At 36.8% G+C, this 18,506-nt stretch overlaps 1 protein-coding gene across 1 annotated transcript in view; it reads right to left on the bottom strand.

The window, feature by feature from the left end:
- The window catches only part of CENPP (centromere protein P), a gene marked incomplete at its 3' end in the record, with an annotated part of 139,940 nt that overhangs the window by 77,974 nt on the left and 43,460 nt on the right, over window positions 1-18,506 (bottom strand). The window lies entirely within an intron of this gene.

Here is an 18,506-nt window from a genome sequence, read left to right as displayed (position 1 = left end):
TCTTTTGCCATTTCTGATAATCAGTAAACAGGCAAATATGCAATAAGAAGGTACAGTATTGTGAGGTCCTTTGTTTCTAAACTAGAACATATTTTAATTTGTGAGATAAAAGTGGTTTTCATATCCAGAACTACCACATGAAGACACTTAAAAGTTTTTGGTATTTATTCCTACAACTTTAATAGGGAAATGTCCAATGTTTTGCTATCAGTATAATTTGATGCACTCTGAACGTTAAAAAGTAGGATTCAAGTCTTATCATATGCTTTAAGCTTAATAGGAATGTTTATTAAACTCTCTTTAGGCCAGCACAAATATTTTCTTGTATCTATAATAATTGTAATCATGATTTTCATTTATTTTTTTTCTTCCTTTATATTTTGACCTCACACGGGTTAAGACTCCCTCGTTAACGTTAGTAACTATCCTAAAATTGCTGAACGCAAGCACATAGCTGGAACTCAACTGCCCTGACTTATTATGTAGGTCAGCACATAGAATTCTCAATACTGACAGTACTGTATAAAATGGATATTTTATATATCTATTTAGTGTATATTTGCTATTGGGATTCAAAATAAATTAAATAAATTTAAAGAATACTTGCATTTGTATATTTCATTCTATGATAGATCATGTCAAAACATCCAGAGGTTAGATCCAAACACCTTTTTGACTCTCCTCTAGACATTTTCTCTATTCTTCCTTTTCCCAAATACACATACCTTGCAGATCATTTAATAATGCCAGTCTTCAACAAAGCTAAAAATTCAACAATTTACTTGAAACTGCTACAGGAAATGACACAGACTACTAGTAGTAGAAGAACTGCATAGAAATCAAGCAATTCTGAACCTCTCTGGCTTTCCCACCTCCCTAAGTACATAAGTACACCAAGCACTAAATGTTGTCTAAAATTTTTTTCTTAAATCTTCAAGTCTTTGAGTTCATTCTTTTGTTAGCACCACTATGCTGTTTCCAAATCATATGTCTTCATGTCAATGACCAACATAGCTATGATGATAAAAGCCTGTAGGATCAAGTACCCCAATTATTGAAATCTTTTATAACTTCTTCACTCAGCACGCTTAAAAACCTGTGAGGACCCCAAACCACATTTTTGTGAGCCAGTGGAGGCTCTTCCCAAAGGGTGAGTTTTTTGCAAACACAAATTTTGTAAAACACTTCCAGGCAGAATAAAAACAAACCAAAACACTAAAAACAGAAACAAAACAAAATCCTGAGCCTGCAGATCACCACGCATCTGTTCTTGGTTTCTAAAGAGGTTTCTAAGAGGTGCTCTTCCTAGCAAATAGCATGGGGAAAACACTGATTGGTACAGAAAATATTAGTTAATGAATATTATATTCTCTATCAATCGGTGTAGTTTATAACATGGGTTTCTTTAGTCATAGCTGTATTATCATGAATGTGAGGAGCTATGATTTCTAAACACAGACGTACATTAGAAGACAAACCTCATGGATATATAGAAAAAAAAGGTACTGCTTTAGTACTTGTTTGCACTAGAGAATTAGTTACTACACTTGGAAGAAACACAGAACTATTATGTACCATTCATACAGGGAATACATACTGGGAAAGCTCTGCATTCCCAGTGAAGACAGTTTGAGCCCCTTGGTACACTGCACTGTAAATAAATCCAGCAGTAACATCCAGACCAAGCCATAGGAGAGTGAGCTAACCCTCTAAGCCACCTTTACGAGATTTACGTGGAGAACAAAAGAATGCTAAAAAGAACAAGGGCTGAAATAAGTGACAAAGAAACAGCATAGCAGCATAAAGAATAACACACCAAACAGATCAGTCATTTATCTTACAGTCAGTTGTTATCAAGCAGAATCTGTAAACTAATTCTCCAGCAGGAGTACTTACTACTTCATGATTACAGCCCAAGTGCACATTCAGACCCTTAGGGAAATAGCAGCTGTCTCTGACAGGGTACCTTGCCTTACACTTCCATAAGTAGATCATAATCCCATACCAGAGGGACAAGGCATTGTCAACAACTGACTGTCCAAGAAGAAACTGAAGATTTGAAATAAATGGCTGTTCTTATCTCTTAACAGCTAGAAAGCTGAAGTCCTTTATGTTCCACAACAGGTTCACTGTTTATAATGTTTACTACCAAAAGGACAGGCAAATAAAGGATGAGGCAGGAAAATTTGTAGATGACTGGAGGATAACTGGGCAAAAAGACGACTTGAGGGACTTGCAGTAGAGAGAAGAGTTCAAGTAGAAACATAATAGTAAAAAGAAGTTCAATCCTGAAGATTGTGTAATGCAATACATTATTCTACACTGATTCATTGGTAACAATTAAAAGACCAAGCTTGATGGGGCTTTGGGCAACCTGGTTTAGTGGAAGGTGTCCCTGCCTGTGGCAGGGGAGCTGGAACTGGATGGCGTTTAAGGTCCCTTCCAACCCAAATTCTATGATTCTTTGAAATATAACAGAAAAAGTGACCAATTCCTTATCTAATTCAAGCTTATGCACTGGACAACAGGAGCACTGCACCTGCCAAGACTAAGACATTTAAGAAGATTGACTAAGGTCTGAACACTGTAGTACAACTTCTGTTTCTTTTTGTTAGCCTACGCTTCTCCACCCCAAAGCAGTCCAATTCAACCCAGTGCCAATAAGCCTACGTAGCAGCAAGGAGCCCTTGGAAGCATTTACCTATATTCTCCATAAGTCTTAGTAATTGCATTTTGCATAATGTTTCCAAAGATCACATACGTGTGCAAAAATAAAATCCCTCTAACTTTTGTCCAAATGAACTGTGTGCCTCCACTAGGCACATTTAAGAAAAATAATAAAAAAAAAAAACACAGGACTTTTTATGTCTCCTGAGGCAACAAGTTGTGGCTGAGGCTAGTTAACAATCCTAATGCAGCCTCCAGAAAGTGTCCCCCCTTCTTGGACCTCATCTGAAACCTTCCTTGGGGCATGGTTTCTGTAGAGTAGTCCAAGGCTCTAGGAAGTAGCATGCCTTGTGCTATCTAAACCTAACAATTCCTTATACATACACCCCTAAGGGCTTCACCAAATTTTAGATCTCCTCTTGAAGTCAATATAATATGAAATGTAAAAACGTAGCAAAGTCCTAAGAGGTAGAGGACTACTTACTCCCAATTTCAAAGCCCTAAAATTTGTCTTGCTTCCTTCTCTTTCCTCTTTCCCATGCACAGTGCTTTTTCCTCTTTGCCATGCACAGTCAGCACGCATGGATACACATAACATTCACAGAACAAACTGCATCGCAATTTCTAGATACTGTCCCCCATGCTCACACATAGTAAATAGCTTCTAAAGGGTTTTATCAGTTGCTCATCTTTTCGCCGTCTTAAGGGCAAATTCAACTAGCATTATATGTTAAATAATTTTCTCTGCAACTTAATTTACATTAACAATTCTGCATTAAAGTGGTAAGTATAAAATGGTTTGCTTTACTTGTCTCCCATAATTTATTTTCAAAAAAAATAAAAAGGGCAAAAACTTCTTATATCATGTTACATCAGTTCTTAGGATTTCTGACCATTGCTTATGAGAAATAGTTAAGTTCAGTGTCCTTCCTCTTTTCAGAGATCATTTTTCAGCTAGCATTTGTGGGTAATGATGAATACATCACGCACCTTATCTATTTGTCTTTGACATACTTTAACATAAAACCAGCTGGATGTCATAACGACAAGTAAATGTTACAACATAAAATGCACCTTACACAGTTTCAGCAGTCACCTGAACAGAGTAATCGCCAACTGCTGATCATACACTGGTGTTCAAAGGCCTGGCCACAGAAGGATGCACTCGAGTATCAACAGACAAGGAGAAAACTGCCAAGGAATCACCTCTACATCGACATTTTCTGCAGATGTTATGGAAAGGGTAAAAAGGGAGAAATACAGATTTGATATAAATCTTTCTAAGATTCTTCCTCTAATACATATTCCTGCTACATTCCTCTAATAAAAACAATATCACATCTAAGCTTTCCAAATTTTAATGCATTTCTCTCTTCTGAAAATGTGCCCTTACAAAAAGACAGTTTACAAATTTCGCCAGATGATGGCAGCCTGTTATTACCAATTGAAGGAAAATTCTAAAGAATAACTAACAAAGACTATTACTGCACGGTAACAAATGAGTAAACTTCACAAATATTGACTAAGCAAAATAGCCTATTTAAGTGCTAAATTACTATGGAGATGTGTTGATTTTTCTTTCTTTTTCAGCAAGACCAGTATCAATAGTCTTCCTCCTCTGCCCAGCTGCCACTTTACATGAAGCCTGCAGGAATTCAGTGTATCTGGCACTTGGCTGAAAATGACCACTATTCTCTGAAGTATCTGGGGAGAGAAAAAGACAAATGGACAGAGAAAGAGCACAGCCCCTGCATGGCCTTAGGAAAAAAACTTTAAAAGCATGAAAGTATCATCAAATATGAGCTGGATGTGCAGACAGGGAGGTGTATTTAAAAACAACTTAACAGTGGGAAACAAAGAGTAGTTACTACTGGAATGAATTCTACTTGGAGGCCATTAACCAGCGATGGATAGGGGACAGTGCTGGGTCCAATCCTGTTCAACATCTTCATTAATGGTCTGGATGATGGGGCACTGTACTCTCAGCAAGTTTCCTGATGACACAAACTGGCAGGAGTGGCTGATAACCCCAGCCAGTGAGTGACAACCCCAGAGGGTTGTGCTGCCATCCAGCGGGACGCAGACAGGCTAGAGAATGGAGTTACAGGCCAGGAACCTCCTGAAATTCAACAAGCAGAAGTGCAAAGTCCTGCACTGGGGAGGAACAACCCCAGGCACTGGTAAATGCTGGACTGGCTGGAAAGTAGCTTTGCAGAAAAGGGTCCTGGTGGATGCCAAGTTAAACATGACATGCCAGCAGTGTGCTTGCACTGGCAGAATAAGGACAGCTTCTTTATCCCCAGTGTTGCTGTCACCAAGTTCCTCCTTGAACAAGGAAGCCAGGGAAGCCTGGATTCCTATGGGCTTGAGTCTTACAACCCACAAGTTCTTCCAGCTTGTTTCCACCTCACTCTAATACCTCAGCGTGTTCTCCTGCAGCTCCATTCCACAGCTGCCATCCGTTTGGCTGCCAAGTGACAGAGCTAAAAGTATGCCAGAGCTAAAAGTATGCCAAGGGCTTAGTCAACACGTCTGGTTCGTCTTGCCATCTGGCTGCTTACTCCAAGAACAAGAACTGTCTTTTTCTCAGCTGAAGTACCTACTTGGAGCACTTTCTTCTACCCAGCCGCTGTTTCCACACGTTTTAGAACTACATGTCTGTTTTCCTCTATCCTATGTCAAATTTGGTTATAATTGGCTATGACACCAAATATATTGGCTGAAATAATTGACAAACACCAGAGATAAATCGTCCTTTCCACAGAAAATCAAGAAAGTTCAGCTACTGTCACCATAATTAAATTTATCTATGTCCTAAGAAGCAACTTCTGCTGCCTCTCAAAGACAATAGTTACCAGCATCAAACTATTTACCATACCTGTTCGACCACAGTTGTCCATTTACTAATATTTATGACATTTCTTTTCAAGTTTAAGCTAAATCTAGCTAGCTAATTTTTTTAGAGACTAAGTTTCCAGCTAATATTTTGATATTTACTACTAATAATGCTACAAGTGTTGTATTGGCTGAGTGGAATCAACTGATGCAACTTCAAATGTCTCAGAAAAGACTGCCCAGTAAAGCTGAACAAAACCAAGAAGTTTCAACTTTACAAGCTTGACCTATGCCAGTTGTTCTCTCCATTCTTCAAAGTTTCTGGATATTTTCCTGATTACTGCCTTGATTAAAAAAAGTGTTTTCCTAAATGACAGATTAGCAAAATCAGAAAATTAGTAACATGACATTCATTTTCAATGAAGTTCAAGGAAAAGAAGAAAATTCATAAAATATTAAGAATATTGTCAATCATCACTGCTTATTACTTCATAGTCTTAAGAGCAGATTCCTGGTTAAAATATTGCACTACTGATCCAGAAAAAACTAACATCCAACACATCAGATAGAAAAAACATTAATATTGCCATTTTATTTTAATCAGAATTTTACACAAGCAGAATGATAAGGTCAAAGTAATGAAATAATGATCTTAAGCCTCTATTTTTTTTTCTCCTTTTCTATGCTGAGAATCGAAGATTGTTTCTTGTTTTTTTCCTCCCTTCTGGGGAGACTAGAGGTTTGAGAACAAAGCTTCTAATTGGAAACATACGGAAAAGCCCTAGAGTAAATGAAAATCTGACTCGAACTCCAAATGCCACGTATTACATACCAGTGTTTGAATTTATCTGCTGAGATACACAAAAGATTTACCGTGCATACTCAGTGAAGCACCTGAGATGAAAGACAGTGTGAAGCACAAAATAAACAGAAAGTCTTCTTTGCTATTTAAGAGATTTCCAAAAGTAATCAATATTTTGAAACCAGGAGTTCAGATGTTTCTCAAAGCTCATGTTAGCCAATAGAAAACTAGCTCAACAGAATAGGCTGCCAGCAGACAGGCTCCTTGCAGTTTTTCACATAAAATATGAAGTTGAGTTCTACTCAACAATGCAGTTCTGGATTTAACCATTCTGCTTCTACGACTGAGGTGGGAAAACCATACAGCCAGGTTTTCCTATCCATACACCCTTTTTCTGTCTCAAATTCATGTCCAGGAAAAAACTGAAGACTATGAGATTTTTGGAACAGCTGCACTATGGATGCAGTTTTGATGAGAATCCCATACATTTTCACACAGCGAAGTCTTGCTACAAAGTCCCTGGGCATGAGCAGTAAATCTAAAAAGTCTGGATGCACGAGGCTAACTGCATATATACAGACCTTGTGCAACATGTCTCTCATGCCAGATTCATTATACATGTACTACCCATCATCACCTTTACAAAGTTCTCTATCAGAACCAATTGGAGCAATAGTGAAATTAACATGCAGTCTTCACAATCCCTCTGGAGTAACCGTTAAATAGTTACTTTCTCTCCTTATTTACAGAAGACAGTGAAGCATGGAAAAAATCTCGAGTCGACTAGTTGCCAAAGGATATAAAATTTCCTGAGAGACAGAGAGGGAGCAAGTCATCAGCACTAGCATGCACTTGCCTCTTAACTGCTCAGCCTGTGTTATTTCCAAGTTCCAAGTGCTTTTTAGATATAAAGACGAATGACAACATTTTTCCTTCCAGAAACACTCTTCACAGAATACCTTAACTCCTTTCTTTCTTCCTCGTGGAAAAGAAACGTGGCCTACCATTCTCGTTCTAAAAGACAATATTTTACCTCAATTTATATCCTGCTTAGGGCCAACAAGAACATCCAGACATCATACCAGCATTTTTCTTTCAAGCCCTATCTTCTTTCTATTCTACAAGATTAAACAAGGAACAGGCAAAATGAGTCACGGGGCACGAAGAAAGGGGAGAAATCACAATATTATTCTGAACAGTAGATGCTCAGATCCAAGAAGGGTAGAAAAATCAACTATTCTGCAAGAATAATACATGCAATTGTCTACTCATTTGTCCAGCAGCAATACTGTGAGGCAGCATTATCACTTGCCCAAGAAAAAGTTAGTTTCATAGCCAGAAATCAGCAATTTCACAAAAGCTTACTTTGCTTTTCCAAGTACCTGTTTTCACTGATATTTTAAATTAATACATAAAATTGCCATTTAGATGTTATGCTCCTGTAAATTATGCTAATAATTTCTATTACCTCAAATACTAAATTGAATTTCGCAAAGAACTTGTTTCCATTTATAACATGACTAAGACAGAAAAATAAAGTTAAATAACTTGCAGAAATACATAAGTATTAAGTAAATGCCAGTATGGCAGTGTAAAACTTTGCCCCCATATTCACTAAATGCATAATACTCTCCTAGAACAACCACCAACAGAATCTCCTCGTAATAGCATAAATTTTGGGATGAAAGAATGAGAACACTTATAGGAGCTACGTTCCATGCAGACATCTACCTAAATTGCATGGCAGAGTTGATGGCTTTATGGTCCAGCTGACAAACTATGCTTCTATACAAGGGCCTGTAAGATTAGCACATTATTTGAAATGAAGATAAAGTCTGTTGTGATGCTATGCAGAAAAAAACATACTTCAAATCTCTATTGACCACTACTATAGCCAAAGCCCATAAAGTACTTCTTAAGCAACATGGCAAGAGATTCGTTATTTGTCCTGTAACCCTCAGGGTTAACAACTAGCATTTATGTATACTTTAGAGCAATACACTTTTCAGAATACAAAACAGATTAAACTAGTAGGTAGTTAATAGGCCACTATTAACTCTTCTCCTTGAAACCACTTTCAAGATGAAATCTGTACAAAATAATGCCTTGGTACTATAATTCCTGTGTATTTTGGTTCTACTGAAAATATATATATATATATATTGTTGATATGGTCTTCCTGGAACAATCAATCTAGCTGTTCAAAGCTAAATCAAGCATGTTCAGATTGAATTTCTGAAAGTCAAAACCACAACATTTTAGAAAGATAGAAACTAAGTCTGATCTAAAAACTATCTTTAGCATTCTTCTTGCTGCTTCCATCTAAAAGATGGAAGAAAAAAATAGTTGTTCTTTATTAAAACCTTATATCAGTATTTATGATAAAGCAATTAAAACACTGCACGTTACCAAAAAAAAAAAAAAAAAAAAAAAAAGGTTCTTACCATACTAACTAAAAATCTTTGAGATGTTTTCCATGTGCACGTTCCACCGCAGCATACATATGTAAAGCAATATTTCATTACTCCTGTTATCAGGAATGTTTTGCCTTAGCTGTACCTGTATTTTACAGATGTGCACTGCTGCTTCTTGTGCTTTGCGCTGAGAACAGCCAGGGTAAAACATGTTTCCCACTTAAACTGTTCCCTCCCAAAGGCAGAGTGCATAGGAACCTGAGAAGAGGAGAATATGTGAGTATGGAAAACACATCTGTTAGAAGTGCAATTGCTTCAGAAAGCAACTCTTCTGTCTTTCCAAAGAGTACCTTTCCACTTACACATTCCATTGTGGGTAAATCCTGTATCTAGTTCACCCACAGGCAGTTCTAAACAATTAGACAGCCATGTCTCTGTGGCTGCTGTCATAACGTCCACACTTATGAGTAAGTTTCAGCAGTAAGTCCAGTGCTTGGCAAAGATGTGAAGGGAGTTTTGGACAGCTGTCTTGCAGTCATATAGAATATTAAGATTTTTTAAGACTGCTACTGGTATAGGCTCAGCTCTGATAAAGTTCAGTCTATTCACTCAGTCCCTCAAAACACTGACTTCATGACATACCCAGGCTAAAGCTCAAATATATATGTTTATTTCTTTTTTAAAGACTGAAAGCATTGTGATTGTTTATATTTGGGCTATAAATACATGCATGTATTACCTCCACTCTTGAGAAGTGATAGAGCAAGGCAACAGTCAATGTAACACTCAGTAACAAGGACACTTGCTGGATTACCATGAGACCCGTAACTAGTGCCTAGAGCACCTGAAATGCTTGCTACCATGACTGTTGGTTTAGGACAGACAAAGAAACAAGTTGTTTCTTCTCAAATGGCCAACCCTAAAAATATGTGAACTACATTCAAGTCCTCACCAGAAGCAGCCATAAACCCTTTCAAGAATCTCAAAATGGCTAATGATAGAAGCAACATAAGACTTCCTACCACAGAGTGATTGGATAAAATAACTGTGAGACACTGTCTTAGCTCTGTCAAGAAGCAGCTGTGATTCACAAATTATTCATACAAATAGTAAGAAATACTTAATTTGATTACTTGCCATAGATCAAAGGACAATCTTATTTGGTATGTCTGCCAGAATGTAGGTGTATGGAGGAGTATCTTTCCTAAAAAAGAGTTTATATTACTTAAAGAAAATCCACAAAAAAAAAAAAAAAGAGAGAGAGAGAGAGAGAGAGAGAAATGGTGGGTAACTGGATGAAAGAAAGAGCACAGAGATCATATTTTTCCTTATAAGATGATGCCAGGGACATGTACAGATGAATGACATGTTGTAATACTCAGTGTTTCTATGGAAGTTTCCAAGTCACAGTCTCTGGCTGCAGAGAAAAAGTACTGCGGAAATATAACTCTTCGCTTGTCATGTTCTTATAATCTTTCCTGCAGCTCTATCAGCTGCTATTAAAAACCTGGATGCAGGACTAGGTACACATCTTTAGTACTACCTGGTGCAGGATTCTGTTCTGTGATGGCATACTCATATAGTAGCATTACAAGGCCTTGTGCTAAACAAGAGAATTTATTCTATAGAAAAAAAAAAAAAAGAGGGTTAATAAAAGATAGGATCTAGTTTAAGGATGGTCTCCAGTTTCCAGACTACTGTAGAGAGCTGAAAGGCTGCCTGGCAAAATCCTTTGCCCCAAAAGGCAGGACAGGCAGCTCTGGAAATGTTTGAACAAATCCATGTATGATGAAAACAAACACATTCAACAGCTATTGTAAAAACAAATAAGGACATTCATTCTTGCACAAACTCAAAATAACAGTAAACGGGAAGCAATTTCCATCATACAAAAGCAGGAAATTTCTGTTAATGCAAAATGTTTTTTATGCATGATCATTCAGGAATTCTTTGGCAAATAACTTTGAAAAGTACTTTTTATCCTTGCCAGAAAGTACCTGAAGAAAAAAGCTAATAATGGGGTGGCTATAAACATGATTTGCAAACTGAATACAACCATATGAACAATCTCAAGTTGCAGGTACATTTCAAGTACATTACAAAAATGCACTAAATTTATAGCTATGAATGAACAAAATAAGCTAATGAAAAAAATAATATAAACTATTAAGATAGGGTAGAAGTTGCATTGTCTCTTTTAAGTATCCATCAGCTTAGGACATCAAAGTTAGCAGTCCTGTTTAAAAAAAAAAAAAAAAAAGAGTAGAAGTACCTGCTTTGGAATAGACTCGAGGAACAAAGTTAGCTGGTTACAGTGGCCACCAAGAACACTCTCCCAGTGAGCTGCAAGTTTCTAGTCAACTTCACACTTTAAGGTGATAGTTTGCAGACTTTGCTGGTGTTTTATTTAAAGACATGAAGGTTGTGCCTAAGCTGTTAAACATCTGAAAGATATACTAATATATATATAGTTAGTAGTATTATAAAAGAAGTGGCATACTATGCTATCTCAGATAACTACTATTGAATATTCTTCCAGAAGCAATAAGGACACATACAAAAGGTACCACTCTGTTTGGACTTACCGACTTGGATTGACACCGCACACGGATCTCTGCATGTTTCATTCACCTATGTATCAAGTGCCTCACTCTCCCCTATTACAAAACACTGAATGTTCCTTCAGTTTATTTACAGTGTTTATTGTTTTAAAACTGTTTTTAACTGTTTTTGTTTGTCGGCATTGATTGTTTGATTACTTGTTATTGTAGCAGAAATTTAAATGACCCCGCTACAGAAAAGAAAATCCATCTATCAAAGAAAAATAACCTCTCCTCCCTTGACAGATTCGAAGAGTCAATATATTCAAAACCTACAGTCTAGTAAATCTTAGGAGTTGTTTTTCAGCAGCTTTTTTTTTTCCTTTTTTTTTTTTTTTTTAACTCAACTGTTCTCAGTTGCTCAACATGCTCTTCATAGTAGCTCCTAGTAAACAAACCAACACATGTAAAACAGACGTGTAAGACAAAGGCTGCCAGAGTTTTCATCACGTAATGCCACCTACAAAATGGGAAAAAGTCGAGACCACACAGCAAGGCTCAGGTCAGAGGCGACCGTAGGGCCCCACACATGGTACAGCTCTGTCCTCCTTTAGCTTTTTTGTGTTTTGGAGGTGGAGGTCTCATCTCAGCTCTGCAGGACTGTTTATAGGATTTAATGCCCACTTTTCCACCACCTTTAAAAATGCATATTTGCACAGGGACAGTTGTTACCTGGTACTCTTGGCTCAGGCTGTGCTGAAGGCCTTGCCAGAACAAATAGTTCAGCATATTGGTTTGCTGAGAGCTCCGTGCTTCAGTACCTGAATTTTCCAACTCGCCATGGCACAGGATAAATAAACCCTTCAGCCACTGCCATCATGATAGTTGGTTACTATTACTGACAGCAAAAACAAGTAGAGATGTGCCTTTGCAGATCACACATGAGAGTCTTACAGACTACTAGTGGTCTGCTGACAGCATCTGTGGATTGCCAGAGAAGAACTAGAAATTAGGATGCAGAGTTTTATATCTGTATTTTCTTTCTGTGCCTACAATCTGACTTTGAAGTGCAGCCCAGCATAGATGATACATGCCTGAGGTCACTTCTTTCTTCAAAAACCCACAGGCTTTATAGAGAAGCAAATTACTACATTCAAATTTCCTCATATTTGATCGTGCATTTTCTTTTCTACCATGCAAACAACTAGGGTAACAAACCATTACCAATTCTTACCTAGAACATAGATTTCTTTCTTTCAAATTGCCAAGTGAAGATTTTAGAATTTTGAGCATGAGGCTTTTCTACAGAAGTCTGATGCCAGGGCCAGCCCTTGGCTGAAGACCTTTCTAGTTCTAGCAAGTTATTCTGGCTCTAGCTTCCAAGGAGTTCTCAGTAGCACTGTTGTACACATCTTAGCATCATTTGACTTCCTTTGAGCCTCAATGAACAACATGCAGATTATTTTTTACTTTTTCTATACTTCATATGGTGAACCACACTTTTTGGAGGAGAGGGAAAAAAAGCCCCCCCAAACCCTTCTAAAGCAAACTACTGATAGGGAAAAAGCTATGCAATATTTTTTTCCATCTTATGTCAGGGCTAATCCCATTTGTGAATTATGCCACCTCAGTGCCAGTCATTATCTTCTCTATTTATTCTGGAAAATTTTTGCCTAGAATTTTGAAATTTAAAATGAACAGTTTTTAAATTCACATTTATACAATTAGTTAAGCAAACCTAAAACTACTGCCTATTAGAACAGTCTTCTTTCTTAAGCTTCAGTTCAGAACCAAAGTTGAAAATGCTAACTATTCTTGTTAACTGAATGCAATTACTGAAAATGGTAAAACTTCAAACATTTTAATTTTTCAAAAACGATCCATCCCAGCAAAGTTACTTTAAAGATTTGTCGCAGCCTTTGAAACAAGAACTCTTACGTGTGGGATGTTAAATTTAATCCTCTCATTATCCTCCCTGTTAGGAAATTCCTACCACAATTTAAACCAAAAACTAGGAGATGACCAAACCACACAGATTTGACCACGATCACAAAGTAGAGACTTGTTTACAGCCAAGACAGCTCATGCAACAAAAAAGTAACTGAGTCTTTATATATCCCATGGCTAGACCTCATCTTCTCCAACTATATATGCTTTAAAGCAAGAGTTTTGCTACAGTTTTCAAAAGGACAGACTCTTTTCCTTTGCCACCATGGATTTCTAAACGCGTAACAAGATTTTTAGTCTTCTGATAGCTTAAGAGGATTCAGGACCCAATCAGTAGTTGAAAACTATAGAAAAACATCAGGTATGAAATGAAAATTTTAATTTGATCCAACTTTTATCTTTAGAGAAAATTGTTTTAATTTTTGCATGTGCTTTATTTGGAACTGTTAATATAACAGAGCTTCCAAAACTGCACTACATTCTTTGTCTTGCATTTCAAAACACAACAAAAAACAACAACAAACTTTGTACCATCAAATAACACTTAACTAGCTGGCATTAAAACTCAATGTATTTTTCTGATTCATCACTACAAATATATTGCAATTACTGAACAAATAATTACTTCTGTTGTTTAGTATTACTTAGGTTTAATGGTACTATGTAGATATTTAATTATTTACTGTAAAGTACATAGAGGACCATGTAATTTTTATTTTATTCTTTCAACCCTTCCTTTGCAGTTCTATATTCTCTATATAAATACATGGATTTCATTTTAGTTCCACTGTTGCCAACTACTACAAAATTATTTTGCTCATGACCTCTGGTGCTTTTCTTTATATTCCAAATGTTAAAATCATGCATGACTTTCTGCTTTAACAATGTTCTAGTCCACAATGCTACGGAGAAAAACTTGAAAAAGTCAAAAAGATCATTGGCTTTGGGAAGCTCGAAGCCAGAAAAGAAATAAAATTTACAGTTGCAATATTTTCTTGAATATAATAATTCCAATGCACTAAGGCTTAAGAACCAGATATTTCTTTGTGAATAGATTTAGAAACAATGTAATTGTTTTACCAATGCAAAAGCATAATTAAATGCTTCCTTAGAGTTTTCTGATAAATCATTCAATTAATCCAGAACAGTATCTCAACTTTGACAACAAAAAACTTGCACCTTCTTTTTTTTTTTTTTTGCATATCATAGTTGTTCTCCAAGTACCATATAGCAGCAAAAGTAGATAATGATACCTTTTTTATCCACTTTAAAAGCTCTGAGAAATAGTCATCCGTTCAGTAACAACAGCTTATATCTCATGTAATACTTATCTGTCTCATACAAAAATTTATACTCTCTGTTCACTAAAAACATGTTGGAAACTTACTGTGAATCATGAACTGTAATTTCAAAACACTGCATGTTAAAGCCACTGCGTAGCACAAGTATTTTGCAGGAAGCAAATAGCAAAGAGATTATGGAGGAAACAAAAAGTGTAAAATTGAAGATACTTATCAGGACCTTCTCTAGAGCACATACTTTCCCTCAATTTTAATAAGGTTACTTGTTACTTTTCTTTTTTTTTTTTAATGTTTCTTAACTTTATCCTCCAGAGGATAAATCCTTTGGATAACAGAATGAGCATAGCCGAAACCACAAAATGAACTAACAAACTAACAACCTCTGAAATTTTTTGAAGTCTTACTCTTTTTTTTTTTTTTTTTAAGTGAACTGATAACACTGAAAAAGTCTTGTAAATACTTTTGAAGGGATTATAACAAAAGGATAAATCTCTTCCCAGACTTGTGACACACCATCAACAATAGCTGATGATGTGGCACAATTTTTTTTTTTTTACTGGCAAATCAGAAGAGGGGCTAAGGCTATTATTTTGCTTTGCCTTCCCACAAGGCTCCTCACCACAAAATATGGCTTAGAGACATCTTTTGTTCCTCCAGCTGTGTTAGGTTATTGCTCAGATGATTTCATCAGCACACTAAGTTGCTCCCCTCTACAACTTGAGCTTCCCAGACTTCCAAAGAGTAAGTTTTCTTGGTAAGCAGGAACAAAAGAACCAATTGTGTTATTTTTGCAGTTAGGAGTGAGTCATGCATGTTATATAAGTTTTAGATTTCAGCTAGTAAACTGCTTGTAAATACAGTTACTAAGCTTTGATTTCAATTCTGTGATTTTTTTACAGATAGCAGACAATCATGCTTTTATGATTTTCTATTTTCTTTCAGCTTTGTAAGTACACAGTTTGTCATGTTGTGTGCATCTGACTTGCTTCCCCAATTACCAAGTCCCAGCTGACATCATTCTTTGTTTTCAAGATAGTGGGTTCTTAGGTTCTTAGAAATAAGTAATGCAGAAGGATTATTATCTGAGTGCTATGAGACTTGAACTGCAAGCTTGTAAAGGGATTAACATTCTACTAAATACACACTCAGCTACAGCAAAGGTATAAAAACCCTACAAAATACAAGCTCCTTTCCCTCTGTAACACCTGCAAGAGACTTTTATACTTATTACTTCTCATTGGACATGTCAGGTAGACAATATAAAGGGAAGAACTATAATCACACAAGTGAATTGGGTGAATTCCTAAGTATACTTTTTCTGCAAACAGTGCAAGACTTTGCACAGTTATTCCTCCTGGTTTCTAAGGACTAATAATTTCTATTCTTGGGGCCACAAGAATCACAAACTGTGACACCATGCAGAAGTGCTGAGAGGCTAGAACCAGAAGATGAAGCTAAGTTTTCGGACAGGAAAACCAGGAGTAAGGGAATAATAGGAATCACAACACAACCAAGAACATGAAACAGGCCAGAAGAACAAATCGCAACCATTCAAGAAAAAAATCAGGTCACAATAGAATTTATATAGGTAGATACCAGCAGCTCTGACAGGGAGTTAGAAAGATGGCATAAAGGTATTCTTCCAATATATACTGCCTTAAATCTCAAAAGCTATTAATTCCTCTTGAAGCACAGTATTGCTTCCCTGACCCAGCAAGTGTCTGCATGGTTTGTCAGCACTGTGCATTTATATCATGCATGTAGGGGTGGGCTGGGTCTTGCGTAGACATTCCTGCTACTTTTATTAGCTCAGATATACCTGACAATGCTATGGGGATATGGAGACGCTGGCTTTGCCAAGGACCTACATACAGTGTGGTTCTCAACAACTAGCTTTACCCAACCCTGTTTTTAAATTTAATGAATTATTGATACTTCATTAAAGGAGCATTACAATACAACTGATGCAAAGTCCAAAATTTGAGTTAGACAATAATACCACAATTGATAACAACCACCCATCGTTGCGCACTGTCTTGTATGCAACTTCAGAGCTCTGTTACAACTTTTGAAAGACTCCCTCTCTCCTTCAATTCATTGAACACATCATGCTTTGGGAATCAGTCAGCACTATGAAACAGAAAATGAGCATTTGTGAATCTCGTCTCTTTTCTTACTGTTTGACCGTGCTTGGTAAAAGAAATGAATACTAGGGATATTTAAAAAAAGAGAGTCTCATGATTAAGAAATATGAATGTCATTATAAGAAAACTGAGATTATTTGCTTCTCTCTGTCTTGGGGTTCCCACGCTATACTGAGTGATGTCTTTTCAATGATTTGTGTTCTTTGACCAGCAATGTTACATTCTGACTCACCCACTGTCTAAATTGTACAGCTTGACCCGATTCACAACTCCAAATTGACCAAATAATAGGATTCTTTTGACTGCATAAAGTGCTCTAAAATGTTACTCTGGCTTTGAGCATCTGAACTTTGACATGCAAAATTATTTGCCAATAATTGTCTTTCACAATATCAGTACTTCATCTCTGAAGAGTATTGTGAATGCAGTTTATGCATATAAAGAACATACAATTACAGAAGCATAGGAATTCTACAAATAAAACAGCTTATCAATGAAGATTTTACATCATGTGCGATACACAATCGTTGAAATCAAATACAATGATGGGAACAGGGAAAATAAATTAATGCATTTTACTAAACCACCCATGCTTTGCAGAAAGTAGAAAAACAACGTAAAATGCCACGGAACATACAACCACCAATACCATACTCATTTTCATTTTCTTTATTTTTTTAAATATAAAATACAACATTTCAAAATATATCTTATTATTGTATTTATAGAAACAATGCTACACTTTTTTCTGCAGTTACTTCACCCTAGGTGAGAATGTGTGGTTTATCTTTAACAGTAATAGCTGTCTGCTCATCGCAAGAGCAACAGACGCAAGCATGGCTTGGAGGTTCCATCAGACTAGCAAACTTGCTCACAAGGAGGGCAGGATAGCACTAACTTGGGTTGTTCAGAGAGATGTTAGTATTCCACTCCAAGTTTTTCAAGGCTCACCTAAAGTCTAGACTGATGTAATCCACTGTTGGAGATGGACACACTTTGAGCAGCATGCTGGATTACACTATCTCCCAACACCCCTTCCAAACAACATTTCTATGATATTGGCCACACTACTTTTGTGCTGTTCAAGTTCCTAGTGAGAGAACTCGCATTTTAAGTATCAGTTGTTTTCATCTTCAAATAGTTTAATAAGGTTACACAGGTGTTTTCAAAGGTCTGAGAAATAAACATTCCATGGGAATTTCATCTGCACCCCTTTAAAGCTGATCTGTAAGGCTGATGTTTAACCCATTAAACTGGAAAGAATGCAGCACCTAAGCTGTCTAATACAAACACCGGTCTGTGCCATTTCACGTGTGTTTTTTTTTGCAACTTATCCCATTTTGATGTATGGCAGAGAAGAAGGAAGACTGGGATCATTTTTCCTGCTACTTCTCAGAGATGTTATGGTACCCCTCAGTAAAAGACACAGCACAAGTAGAAAGTTCTTCCTTATCCAAACTGAAAGAAAACTTATATTTACTTCAAGGCTAGTATAGTTGTTTATGGCAGTTTCTTGGAAGATCCGAATGAAAAATTGCTTTTGCTGCTGTGGTGGTTTTACCCTGCTGGGCAGCTGAACTCCACCACAACCACTCTCACTTCCTCTCCTTAGAAGAAGAGGGGGAGAAGAAAGTATGCTGGAAAGGAAAAAGAAAAAAGCTCACAGGTTGTGATAAGGATAATTTAATTAAAGGGAAATGGAAAAGAGAAAAAAGCAAGCAAAGGCTGTGCACAAGCACAGAGACAAATGTTACTCTCTACTGCCCATCAACAAGTGATGTTTGGCCACATCCTAGGAAGCAGGGCCTCAATACCTGTAGTGGTCATTTGGGAAGATGGATGTCTTCATAATGAGA

The sequence above is a fragment of the Netta rufina genome, assembly GCF_964035555.1.
Source record: "Netta rufina genome assembly, chromosome: 10".
NCBI lineage: Eukaryota > Metazoa > Chordata > Aves > Anseriformes > Anatidae > Netta > Netta rufina.
Note: the sequence above shows the minus strand (reverse complement) of the source record. Positions and strands in the feature narration are given on the sequence as shown.